Here is a 12,337-nt window from a genome sequence, read left to right on the forward strand (position 1 = left end):
GTATGTCTTTTCCTTCCAGAGGTTCAAATCCAGCTTATGACAAGATTTTGGTCTTTTAATAACTCATTGATCTTTATCATCAATCTGATTCGATGCTTATTATAAGATGAACTAGATTAATAGACTCCACCGGCTCCTCCATTGGGTGGTAGTGGTTGTCTGAGTGGTATCAGATCCAAACAAAACTTTTTGCCCACAAGCTAGATCAGTTTGTACTACTGGTATAACAAGCCACGTACAATTATTTTCTATCTTTGAGCATAATGCTTTCATAAAACTGAAGTGGTAAATATGAGATCTATTTATTCTGACTAGGGAAATAGGGAAAACCTCAAACAAATGGCGTCTTCATCAAACAACTCAGATAATCTTGCTCCTGTTACTCTTTCCTCAACCCTCTCACTTCCCAATTCTTGTTCTAAACACCTGGCTTCAAAAATAGAAAACCTTGTTGAGTATTCATATGTCCCAGAGTCAGCCCAAATAACTGAATCCTCCATGCTTCTAATTAGCCCATATAAGCTATACCAGAGATCTAATTCTTTTACCATAAGTATTAGGACTCTAATCTCTACTAAGAGACCAACTCCAAAAGAATATATCCAGTGTCACCTTTGAAATTCCTCCAAGATGGAGGATACACACACCCTTCATGGAAGAAAAGGCTTACCTGTCACTGCCAGACTAGCCTTACTAGATACCCGTTTCAAAGAATACCAGCATGTTGTCATAGGAACAGTCCTGACTACTCTATATGCAGGAAGTGTTCTCTTGACCTTCTACCCAAATTTTAACCTTTCACTAGATGATCCAAACCTCCCCACTACCCTAAAAGTTCAAATTCAGATCCAAGGTGCTGAACAAATATTTTCTTAAAAAATGACCACCTTACACCATCAATTGGTGTATCGGCTACAAAACCATGCCCTTGATCTACCAACACCTCAAACCACATCAGATGCTTTGATGATTCTTGCTTACTCAAATAGATCCAAAAGCAAGAATGGCTTAAACTAATGCCCCTAGAATGGCTTTCCAATTATGAAAAATTTCATCAAAACTCATAGCCGGTCCAAACATCTAATGCTCATTTTGAGAAAAGAGCAGATGGAACCGTAAAATTGATTTTTCAGTCACCATCCACTTCTCCGACACCACCTATAGTCTCTCATCCACCCTCTGAACAATCAACACCTAGAAATTCCTTTTCATACTCTTCTATGATTGCAGCTGTATCTACCGCATAAAAAAATCTTCCCATCCACGGATTTGCCCCAAATGGCTGTCCGATTTACCCAGATAAAATCAATGGTAATTTTTTATGGGATGTTCTAGGTTCCCATATGTGTGATCCAGATTGTCCTTGCTTAGAAGAAGAAGATGATGATGATTTTAATAGACGTCCTAGGCGGTGTAAAAAGAAAAGTCACAAGATGGATCCGTGCCACAGAAAGTCTCCTTTGCCCCCGAATGATCCAGATAGTCTATTGCCTTTACCTATCTACAGGAAAGGTTTAAGCCTAATATAGAAGGAGTACAAACAAAGAACCAAAACCTTTTATTCACTCTCCTATTACACAGCTAAAAGAACCAAAACCTTTTGAAGCTGTTCTAAAATGGCAAACTAAAAATGCCAAGGTATAGAACTCAGCTGAAATTGTTTAGTACGTCGTTTCCTATATGGAAATGAGAATATGGATTTCTTGAAATGATACCAACTGGGATTACTAGAATGACGTGGTTATGAGATACCAGACATTATGTATCTTACAATGAACTAAGAGCATAGACAACCCAAAAAAGACACATACTCTCCTTGGTCACTTTGTTTAAAGACAGGGTTTCGTCTATTGTCTTAGAACAAAAAAAATGACAGCCTGACTAGCTTTCTGGTGCATAGGATCCTTTTTCAAGACAAGTGCAGAGCATACTTGCAGAAGATGGATATTGAACAAGGGTAAGAGTTCTAAACCTAAAGAATCTTAGGATTAAAGAATAGAAACAAAAGTTTTAGTTATTCATAGGGTGGAATATTGAAACTTTCAAATGTTATCTAAAACTGTCATGTTTTTTTATTCAAAATAACTCTCCTTATATAAAGATAAGGAGAAGAAAAGACAAAAGCTGGATCAAGATCATTCCAACTGGCACACATATTTTACAAAAGTAGGTAGGGCTCACTGGAATAGTAGTGGCCAACAAAAGCAAAGTACATAATTACATAAGGACAAACAACTTTAAAAAGTTAAAGCATAAAGCACACAGTACTTTATTTTACATTATTACCAAGTGACAAATCTCTTTAAAGAGATATTGACGCGTCTTCGGATGAAGAGGAATCTGTCTCATCAGGATCACGATCAGGATCTTTGTCTTTCTTGAAGATATTTTCTGGATGAGAACATCCTGGAACACATGGCCAAGGGCAATATTGACTTTTAGGTGATGGAAGAGCTGGCTAAGGAAAATGATCAGGTTGAGAGGAAAATTGTGGATATGGAGAAGAGGATGATCCAGGAAATTCATATGGTGATGGTGAAGGTACCGGGGTAAAATCTTCATAAGGATCGTGGGAATCTTGGAATAAAAAGTCAGTGTAGTTTGGCTTTTCTTCTTTTATGATGATTCCTCGGTTAGGTGGCTGAGAATGTAAAGATGGTGTGGGAATCATGAACATTTCATGTTTTGGTCCAAGAGATGTGTGGAGGATATCTGGTTGGTCTGGAGGAATATGGTTAAGTTCCATGAGGAAGTTCTTTAAGGAAGTCTTGATTTGAAAATCTTGTGCAAGACAGGCAATGTGAGGAACAGTGATCCATTCATAACTCTGATTCTGTGTCAAAAAATCTTTGTTTTGAGGATGCTGGAAGTATGGACGGTGGATAATAAAAACAGTAGTGAACTGTTTTCCTTCTTGGTCTCGAAGTTCTAGAAGACGATGTGTGTCAGCAATCTGTTGTAGTTTTTTGCGGTGATTTTGTGGTGATTTAGGTTTATAAGGTTGGCATGAGGTTGGAGGTTTTTTCTTTTTGGGTTTCTTTTTCCTTGTGGTTGCATAATCATCGTCTTCTTCCCAATCATCCCAGTAGGGACATTTAGGGTCACACATGCCGGAGCCAGGGGCATCCCATAGGAAATGGCCATTTTGCTTGGCTGGATAAACATGGTAGGCTTCAGAATTGAACCATGTAATGGGCAGATCTTCCTGGGCTGTCTGAACAGCTGTGATCATTGAAGAATAGGTAAAGGAGAGCCGAGGAGGCTCTTGTGGAGCACTTGGAGGTGGTTTAAAAGTCATTTTGACTGTGCCATCTTGTCGTCTTTCAAACATGCTTTCAGATGTCTAAATTGGAGCTGTATTATTATGGAACTGTTCATAGTTGGAGATCCATTCAAGAGGCATAAGTTTGATGAGTTCATGACGGGGAAGTTGTATTGGGATCTGGATGATTGTGGGAATTTGGTTAGATTCTGCTAACACCATGAGGGTGTCAGAGTGGTGTTCTGGAGTGGGTAGTTCTAAGGCATGATTTTGAAGCCTATAGACCAGTTGGTGGTGTAAGGTGGCTATTTTGGCAGAGGAAATTTGTTCTGCACCTTGAATTTGGACTTGAACTTTCAAGGTTGTGGGCAAGTTGGGATCTTGGAGAGAAAGGTTGAAGTTTGGATAAAAGGTGAGTAAAACACTTCCTGCATGGAGAGTTGTAAGGACAGTGCCTATAACAGTATCTTGGTACTGTTTAAACTGGGTATCAAGCATAGCAATACGAGCTGTGACCGGTAACCCTTTTCTCCCATGAAGGGTAAGGATTAATCTGATGCCACCAAGATGGAGATGAGTGTAACCTTCTCTTTTCCAATTGGAAATTAACTCTGAAGGTATTTCCAGAGTGACATATTGCTTAGCAGAGGTTGCTTGAAGAGCACATTGGTCCAGGTGAGAAGACTGGATATATTCTTTAGGTTGGGGCCGTCGAGTGGAGATGAGAGTACGAATACTTCGGGTAAAGGAACTGGGGCGTTTGTACAACTGATAAGGGTTGATGAGAGGGTATGATGACTCACTGATTTGGGCAGATTCAGGGATGTAGGAATATTCTCCAAATCTACGACAGCACAAAGTCTGTCCTTAGGGCCAGTAGCCCGCAAGTTCTAGTTTCCAGTTGATATACAGTAAAACTTAAAACATTTCCTTTAAGGTCATATAACCCAAAACAGACTTTTCTTAGTCTTAAAACAGGGTACCAAACCATTTAAGAAATCATCATAAGTTTTCTGATGCACAAGATCCTTACGGGAAGGCAAGTGCAGAGCATACTTCCTTAAGGTTTCAAAATGAACAAATTTAATTCTTTATGCTTTTCTTTCTCTAGATCTTCATTTGCAGAGAGAGAAGAGAGTTTAGAAATTCATGGTAGTTTGAAACACACGAGAGTTTATTTCTTGGAAAGCTTCTATCTTACAAGGGAGGGGAGAATTCTTTATATAGGAGAATTCTCGGGAAGATAGGACAGGAGCCCTATCTTTTACAAAAGCAAAAGTAAAAGATACATCATGACACACAACTTTAATTATTACAAAGTGACAAAGTGGGCTTTAATAATTAAAGCATGACTTTGACAAAAGTAAAGCTTAAAGTAAAAGTAAACTTTAATAATTATACAAGACAAAAGCATAAAGTGAAACATAATTATTATAACAAGACAAACTACTTTATGGAGAGCGGAGATTCATGTAGTCGTCTTCAGATGAGCTGTCGGTTTCATCGGGGTCAGTGTCATGAGAGGTTGGTGGGAAAAAGGTTTTGGAGAGTTTTGGATGCTTACAGTGAGGACCACGGCAAGGTGGATAAGGGCAATCTCTTCGGTATCCTAGTTTGGAGGGTGATGACTAGGACTTGGGGCTTGGCATTTGAGTGGACTTGTCAACTTTGGAGGGTTGAGATGATGATCCTGGTTCATACATGGTTGGTTGTGGAAACTGTTGGAGATGTTGGCTGAGGGGAAGGAATTCTTCCCATGGGTCTTGGGAGTCTTACTAAAGGAAGTCAGTGTAGTCTGGTCGTTCTTTTTTAATGATGATGCCTATGGACTTTGGTTTAGATATGGCGGATGGAGTGGGGATCATGATGAGGTCATGTTGGGGACCTAAGGAGGTGTGGAAGATGTCTTTGTGGGGCGGAGTTTGGTGGTTTAATTGACAAAGGTAGTTGTGCAGGGTGGATTGGATTTCATTGTCAATGACAGCTGGGTGAGGTGCAGTAAACCATTCATATACCTGGTCTTGAGTCCAAAAAACATTTGTGTCTGGATGTTGGAAGTATGGCCTGTGAATGATAAATACTGATGTGAACAATTGTGCTTCAGAGGCAAGCATACGTTCAAGATTATAAATCTCTGACAGTTGTTGTAGCTTCTTTCTCCACCATGGTATTGGGGAGAACCATTCAAGTAATGTCCAGGTAAGAGAGGTGGCTTTGTCTGGATTAAGGAGATTGTTCAAAGTGGGAGTGATTGGCAGGACTAGCTTGGTGGCATAAAGAACAGTCAGGCACCAGATGTACCATAACTCATTTTCAGTGATCTCACTGGATGGAATGAGGGTTAAACCTGTAAGGAATAGACTTTCTGGGTGGAAGGTGGAAAATAGAAAGGAGTCTGTTACAAGATAGGCTTTCATGAAGAAGCGGAAAACAGCTTTCCGTGCAAATTCTTAGATGGCAAAGACAGAAGAAAAGTTTTTGTCAAAGGGAAAAGTTTTCTTGGTGAGGGCTTCTGGGGGTAGTGATGTAGCCATGGAGATGATCGGAAAGTGGTATGTTGTGGAAAATAAGGTGAGAGGGTTTTCTGGTTTTGAGAGTCTAGAGAGCATATCAGGGATGAGGTTTTGGGACCCTTTTATATGCTTAACCGAAAAATCATATTTGGAAAACCAATCTTTTAATCTGAGTAACATCTTTTCGGGAACAGTTTTACATTTGAAATTGAGAATATTGGGGAAGGCTGAATTGTCCATACAGATGAGAAAATGATGTCCAATGAGATGACACTCAAACTTTTTGATGCCATTTTTTACCGCTAAGATTTCTTTGAACACGCTATGGTAATGCTTCTGTGTGTCAGAAAATTATCCGCTAGCGTAAGCGATAAAGTGTTCTTTGCTGTTGATTTCTTCGAGGAGGATGGCACCCTATGATTCATCACTTGCGTCTGTCTGTAGTATGCACTTTCCATCAGTAATCAACTTCAAGGGAGGCGGATTTTGCGTAATTTGCTTGAGAGTAGTGACAGCAGTTGTATGGTCAGCATTCCACTATGGGGGCTTCTTTTTCAATAAAGCCGAGAGGTGGCGAGTGTAGTGGTCAACATGTGGGATGAAATCACGGATGTAATTGATAATGTTGAGAAACTGTTGAACTTGCCTTTTGGAAAGTCGCTGATCTGGAAAGTGAAGCAACTCTTGGGCAATATGCTTTCCTGGCTGATAATGACCATCTTTTATTATCATACCAAGGAATTCAATATTGTTTGTAGCAATGGTGCTTTTCTTGGCCGATAACATGATTCCATGACTTTGGACAATATCATAGAATTGAGTTAACAGCTGGCGATGTTCATCATGTGATCCTGAAAAAAAGCAAGATATCATCAATATAAATCAATTCATGATGCAGGATAGGCTGAAAGATGTTAACCATGGATTTTTGATAAATGGATGGGGCAGTTTTGAGCCCGAAGGGTAGGACTGTCCATTTAAATGGGCATTTGGGATACAAAAAGCAGTTTTGTAACGTTCAGAGGGTTCAATGCCTAGTTGCCAAAAACCTGATTTTAAATCAAATTTTGAAAAGATCTGGGCATTTTTTAGAAAAGTAAACATGCTTTGTCGGCGAGGCAAAGGAAACTTGTCATCTTGCAAAAACATGTTTAATGGCTGATAGTCAATGACTAGGCTTTTTTTTCCTCGGACAATTTCAGAATGCTTTTCAACATAAAAGGCTTGGCAAGCCCATTGAGAACTTGTGGGCTCGATTAGACCTTGGGCTAACAGTTGGGAACATTCTTTTTGGGGTAGGAGTAAGTCAGAGGGACTCATTCCTAGATGAGTAACTTTGGTCGGGTTAATGTCTTCATTGAGTTTGAAAGGTAACTTAATGAAGAAAGACGGGTTTTTCTATAATGGAGTTGGATGGGTGAACTCAGAATGGGATTCTGGGCAGAAATTTAAAAGTTTAGTCGAAATATCCTGGTAGGACTAGGGGGATTCAGACAGATTGTAGAGTTTCAGAATGTTTGTGAATGGTTTGAACATGGACTTGACTCGAATTCCAGTGGGAATGATTTGAAGGTGTTTGATTTGGTGAAGGATGTCAAAACCTAACAAGAAATCCTTATTAGGAAGGGTTGATCCGATAACCTTAGTCCAAATGACACAATTGGGGAAGATTTGGATACCAATAGGTTTTTTGATAATCAAAGAGGTGGTGAATAGTTTGCCATTGACGGCTTTGAAATGTTCTTTAGACTTTGTCCAGTAAGGTGATGGAAGAATATGTGGGTTTAGCATGCTACGTTGGGCGCCAGTGTCGATGAGACCAATGGCTGGGATGGGCCTTTGGAATTTTGAGGGCAAGATCTGGAGTTTAATGGAAGGTATAGGAACAGTAGTGTCGAGGGACAGTAACTGTTGGTGGAAAATCACTTAGGACTGATTACTGTCTGAATCATCAGAGGAATTTTGCAGTACGAACACAGTTTCATCATTGGGTTCATTTTGTTCAGAGAAATAGAATTCAAGTTCATCCTTCTCGTGAGAGTAGTCTGTAGTGGCTTGAAGATGCTCAACTAGCCGAATAGATTTTTCCTGTTTGTTGGGACAATCTTTGGCGTAATGGCCTTTTCTCTTGCAGATGAAACATCTGCTTGATTTTCTCCATTTAAAGTCTCTGGAAGAGGATGACTTCTTTCTGAAGAATCTGTAAGGCTTTCTAGATCTGCAAGGTCTGGATGAAAATTCTGGATTTGTAAATTTCCTAAAATGCCTTTTCTTCTTAAAACTGCAATCACAATCCTTTTTCTTCCGACATTTGATCTGCAAATAAGGCTTTTTGCAAGCACTCCGGAATGGTTCTTTATCTTTCAACAATTCTTTGAAAAATTGTTTCTGCTCACAAAGTTTGTCAAGACAAGTTTTGGCAAGCTGGAAGATTTTGCCAAGGGAGATGTTGTCAAGAGCAAGATTAGATGCGGTGAGTTATCTCTGTATGTCTGGTTGGAGTTCGTTTGGAAGGGAAGCTAGAAAGACATGCTTTAATGTCGGCTCATTGAATCCATTAAGCTTATAGAATAGCAGGGACATTCGTTTATAATGGAAGTCAAGATCCTTAGCATTGAGTTAGCAGCATTTCATGTTGAGATAGTCTCGGCGTGTAGCTTCAAAAACTGCAGAAGGGTCTCCAAGGAATTGATCATGGATAATCGCAAGGGCACTTGAGACTTTTGGTAATTGAACAAACTGTAATTGCCTGTATTGGCCTAAAGAATCAAACTAATCTCTTAGAGCACCTGTAAAACGAGTAGCATATTCTCTAAGGACCGATTCAGTTGTGGCTCATGGCCTTAGCATTTGGAGGTCAATCCAAGCAGACATTTCATTAAGTCGGTCACGCCATTTAGGAGATGGAAGATCATCAAATGTGAACCATGGACCATTTGATGATTTCTGACTGGGTGGAGTGGGCTGGGCCTGGGTTGGAGGGGGTTGGTGTGTGGCAGAAGATTCAGGCATTTCTTCTTCAAGTTCGGAGGGAATATCAACATATGGTTCTGTATGAGAGGTTTAGCCTTGGGCAGGTTGAGCCATCAAGATTCTGGTGATATCAGCATAGGACTTTTCAGAGTCACTAATGGATGCTGAAGATTCTGTGTCAGTTTCGGTATGGCTATCAGAAACAACTAGATTTGAATCAGAAGTTTGGTCATCTAGGGAAGACGAGTGGTCGACTGGGTGGGCACTAAACTGGTGCATAGGTTCTTTGTCCTTGGATTGAATAGGAGGTTGGGATAAAGATGGTGATGGAGGTGCGGGCGGTGATGCCGGCATATAACCAGGAGATTGTTGGCCAGGGATGGAAATGGATAACTGATGAAATGTGACGGGTCGCGGTTGTGGTTTAGGCTTTGGTTTAGGTTTAGGTGGTGGCAATGGATTATCCCGAAAAAGAGTATGAGTCATACCAAATAACTTGGAAGGATCATACTGTCGAATAGGAGAAAGCATAGAAGCAAATGGATGGTAAGTTGGACCGATGGAAGGGATAGGAGGTGATGTGGTAAAAAGGGTAGGTCTTTGTTTGTCAGATTCAATATGAACAAGCTCAGCTTTTAAGCGTCTGATTTCCCTTTCTTTTTGATCAAATTCTGGGCCAGAATAGCGCTGGGCCAACATGGTTCGTAACTCAGAATCGAGTTGAGCAATTCTGGACAAGAGATTTTGGTGGTCTGCTGCATCTGGGCAGTGATGGAATCAACTTTCGTCTCAAGTTGTTCAGTTCGTAAACTGATTTTTTCAACTTTTGAATTGATATGCAACAAGGTATCATTCTATGCTCTGGCATTTTGGGTTTGCCAGTTAAGGACTGATTCAAAAGGTTTGGGAGGTTCTAGGTAGCCAGTTGAGGTAATAGCGGAAGGGATAAAAGGTTTGGATACTACATTTCGGTGGGAATCTGTGTGAATTTCTAAAGAAGGAAAGGAGGAAGAGTAATCTGAAGAGGTAGAAAAAAACATCATACAAGCCAGTGGTTGTACAATAGGTGGTGAATTTGGAATAAGAGATGGAACCTTAGGTTTGCAATGCTTTGCAATCCATTAGAGTTCTTTTTTGTAGATGGGTAATGGAGCTGGTGGAGGACGAGGATCTTGTGGTGATTTAGGTTCATAAGGTTGGCATGAGGTTGGAGGTTTTTTCTTTTGGGGTTTCTTTTTCCTTATGGTTGCATAATCATCGTCTTCTTCCCAATCATCCCAGCAGGGACAATTAGGGTCACACATGCTGGAGCCAGGGGCATCCCATAGGAAATGGCCATTTTGCTTGGCTGGATAAATAGGGTAGCCTTCAGAATTGAACCATGTAATGGGCAGATCTTCCTGGGCTGTCTGAACAGCTGTGATCATTGAAGAATAGGTAAAGGAGAGCCGATGAGGCTCTTGTGGAGCACTTGGAGGTGGTTTAAAAGTCATTCTGACTGTGCCATCTTGTCGTCTTTCAAACATGCTTTCAGATGTCTGAATTGGAGCTGTATTATTATGGAACTGTTCATAGTTGGAGATCCATTCAAGAGGCATAAGTTTGATGAGTTCATGATGGGGAAGTTGTCTTGGGATTTGGATGATTGTGGGAATTTGGTCAGATTCTGCTAACACCATGAGGGTGTCAGAGTGGTGTTCTGGAGTGGGTAGATCTAAGGCATGATTTTGAAGCCTATAGACCAGTTGGTGGTGTAAGGTGGCTATTTTGGTAGAGGAAATTTGTTCTGCACCTTGAATTTGGACTTGAACTTTCAAGGTTGTGGCCAAGTTGGGATCTTGGAGAGAAAGGTTGAAGTTTGGATAAAAGGTGAGTAAAACACTTCCTGCATGGAGAGTTGTAAGGACAGTGCCTATAACAGCATCTTGGTACTGTTTAAACTGGGCATCAAGCAGAGCAATGCGAGCTGTGACTGGTAACCCTTTTCTCCCATGAAGGGTAAGGATTAATCTGATGCCACCAAGATGGAGATGAGTGTAACCTTCTCGTTTCCAATTGGAAATTAACTCTGAAGGTATTTCCAGAGTGACATATTGCTCAGCAGAGGTTGCTTGAAGAGCACATTGGTCCAGGCAAGAAGACTGGATATATTCTTTAGGTTGGGCCCGTCGAGTGGAGATGAGAGTACGGATACTTCGGGTAAAGGAACTGGGGCGTTTGTACAGCTGATAAGGGCTGATGAGAGGGTATGATGACTCACTGATTTGGGCGGATTCAAGGATGTAGGAATATTCTACAAGGTTTTCGATCTTATTGGTGGTATGGGAAGTGTAAGAGTTAGGTAAAAAAAGAGTAGAAGAAAGAGTAATAGGATTGGAAGAAGCTGAAGATGAAGTGGAAGCCATGAATAAGAAATCTCTCTGCGCCTGAAGGACTAGAAATCAAAGTAGAACAAAGAATTAAATCATACCATTTTGGTCATGAAAAACGGAAATTGAGAAAACAGAGAAAGTTTCAAGGACGAGTATGGTAGGTTCTGCCATAAGGAGTTTAGAAATATCAGCTAGATTTGAATTAGAAGTGTCTGAGTCAGACAAATCAGATGACTCAGTGGATGATGAATTTGATTGTAAAGGGGAATTTTCAATAAAAGAATCTAGAGGTGGAGAATGAGAAATTTGGTGAGCAGAATATTGGTACATGGGTTGTTTTTCTATGGAAATGGGAGTCTAGACTGGCGGTGGTTGAGTATATTCAAGTAAAGAAGTTGGTGATGGAGAGGGTGATGGTTCAAATTAGGATGTCTGAGGATTTTACTGAGGAATGGATTTTTGAACTGGGACTGATTTTGGGGTTTGCTTTGGTTTTGGCTAAGGTCATGGATGTAGAGGAAACGGGGTATGGGTCATACCAACAAGTTTAGAAGGATCATATGTTCCGGAAAAAATTGATGGTAAGAAATGATGATAGGTAGGATTAATTACTGGTAAAGGAGCAGAACTCGTAAAAAGGGTAGGCTGGACTTTATCTGAATCAATTTTGGCAATTTCAGCTTTCAAAGCTCTTATCTCAGCTTCCTTTTTTTTTTTAATCAAAATTAGGACTATAAACTCGTTGATCAAGCATAGCTCGTAGTTCAGAGTCAAGTTGAGTAACTCTGTTATGCAGATTTTGATAAATCTGAGTCAAGAGCTTCCGAATTACGCAAATTCGGAGTGGTTTTCGCCATTACCATGGTGGCGCAAAAAACTACAATAGATTGCTGACACACATCGTCTTCTAGAGCTTCTAGACCAAGAAGGAAAATAGTTCACTATTGTTTTTATTATCCACTGTCCATACTTCCAGCATCCTCAAACTAAAGATTTTTTGACACAGAATCAGAGTTATAAATGGATCATTGTTTCTCACATTGCCTGTCTTGAACAAGATTTTCAAATAAAGACTTCCTTAAAGAACTTTCTCATGGAACTTAACTATATTCCTCCAGACCAACCAGATATCCTCCACACATCTCTTGGACCAAAACATGAAATGTTCATGATCCCCACACCATCTTTACATTCTCAGCCACCCCAACCGAGGAATC

The sequence above is a fragment of the Citrus clementina genome, unplaced genomic scaffold, assembly GCF_000493195.1.
Source record: "Citrus clementina cultivar Clemenules unplaced genomic scaffold, Citrus_clementina_v1.0 scaffold_5, whole genome shotgun sequence".
NCBI lineage: Eukaryota > Viridiplantae > Streptophyta > Magnoliopsida > Sapindales > Rutaceae > Citrus > Citrus x clementina.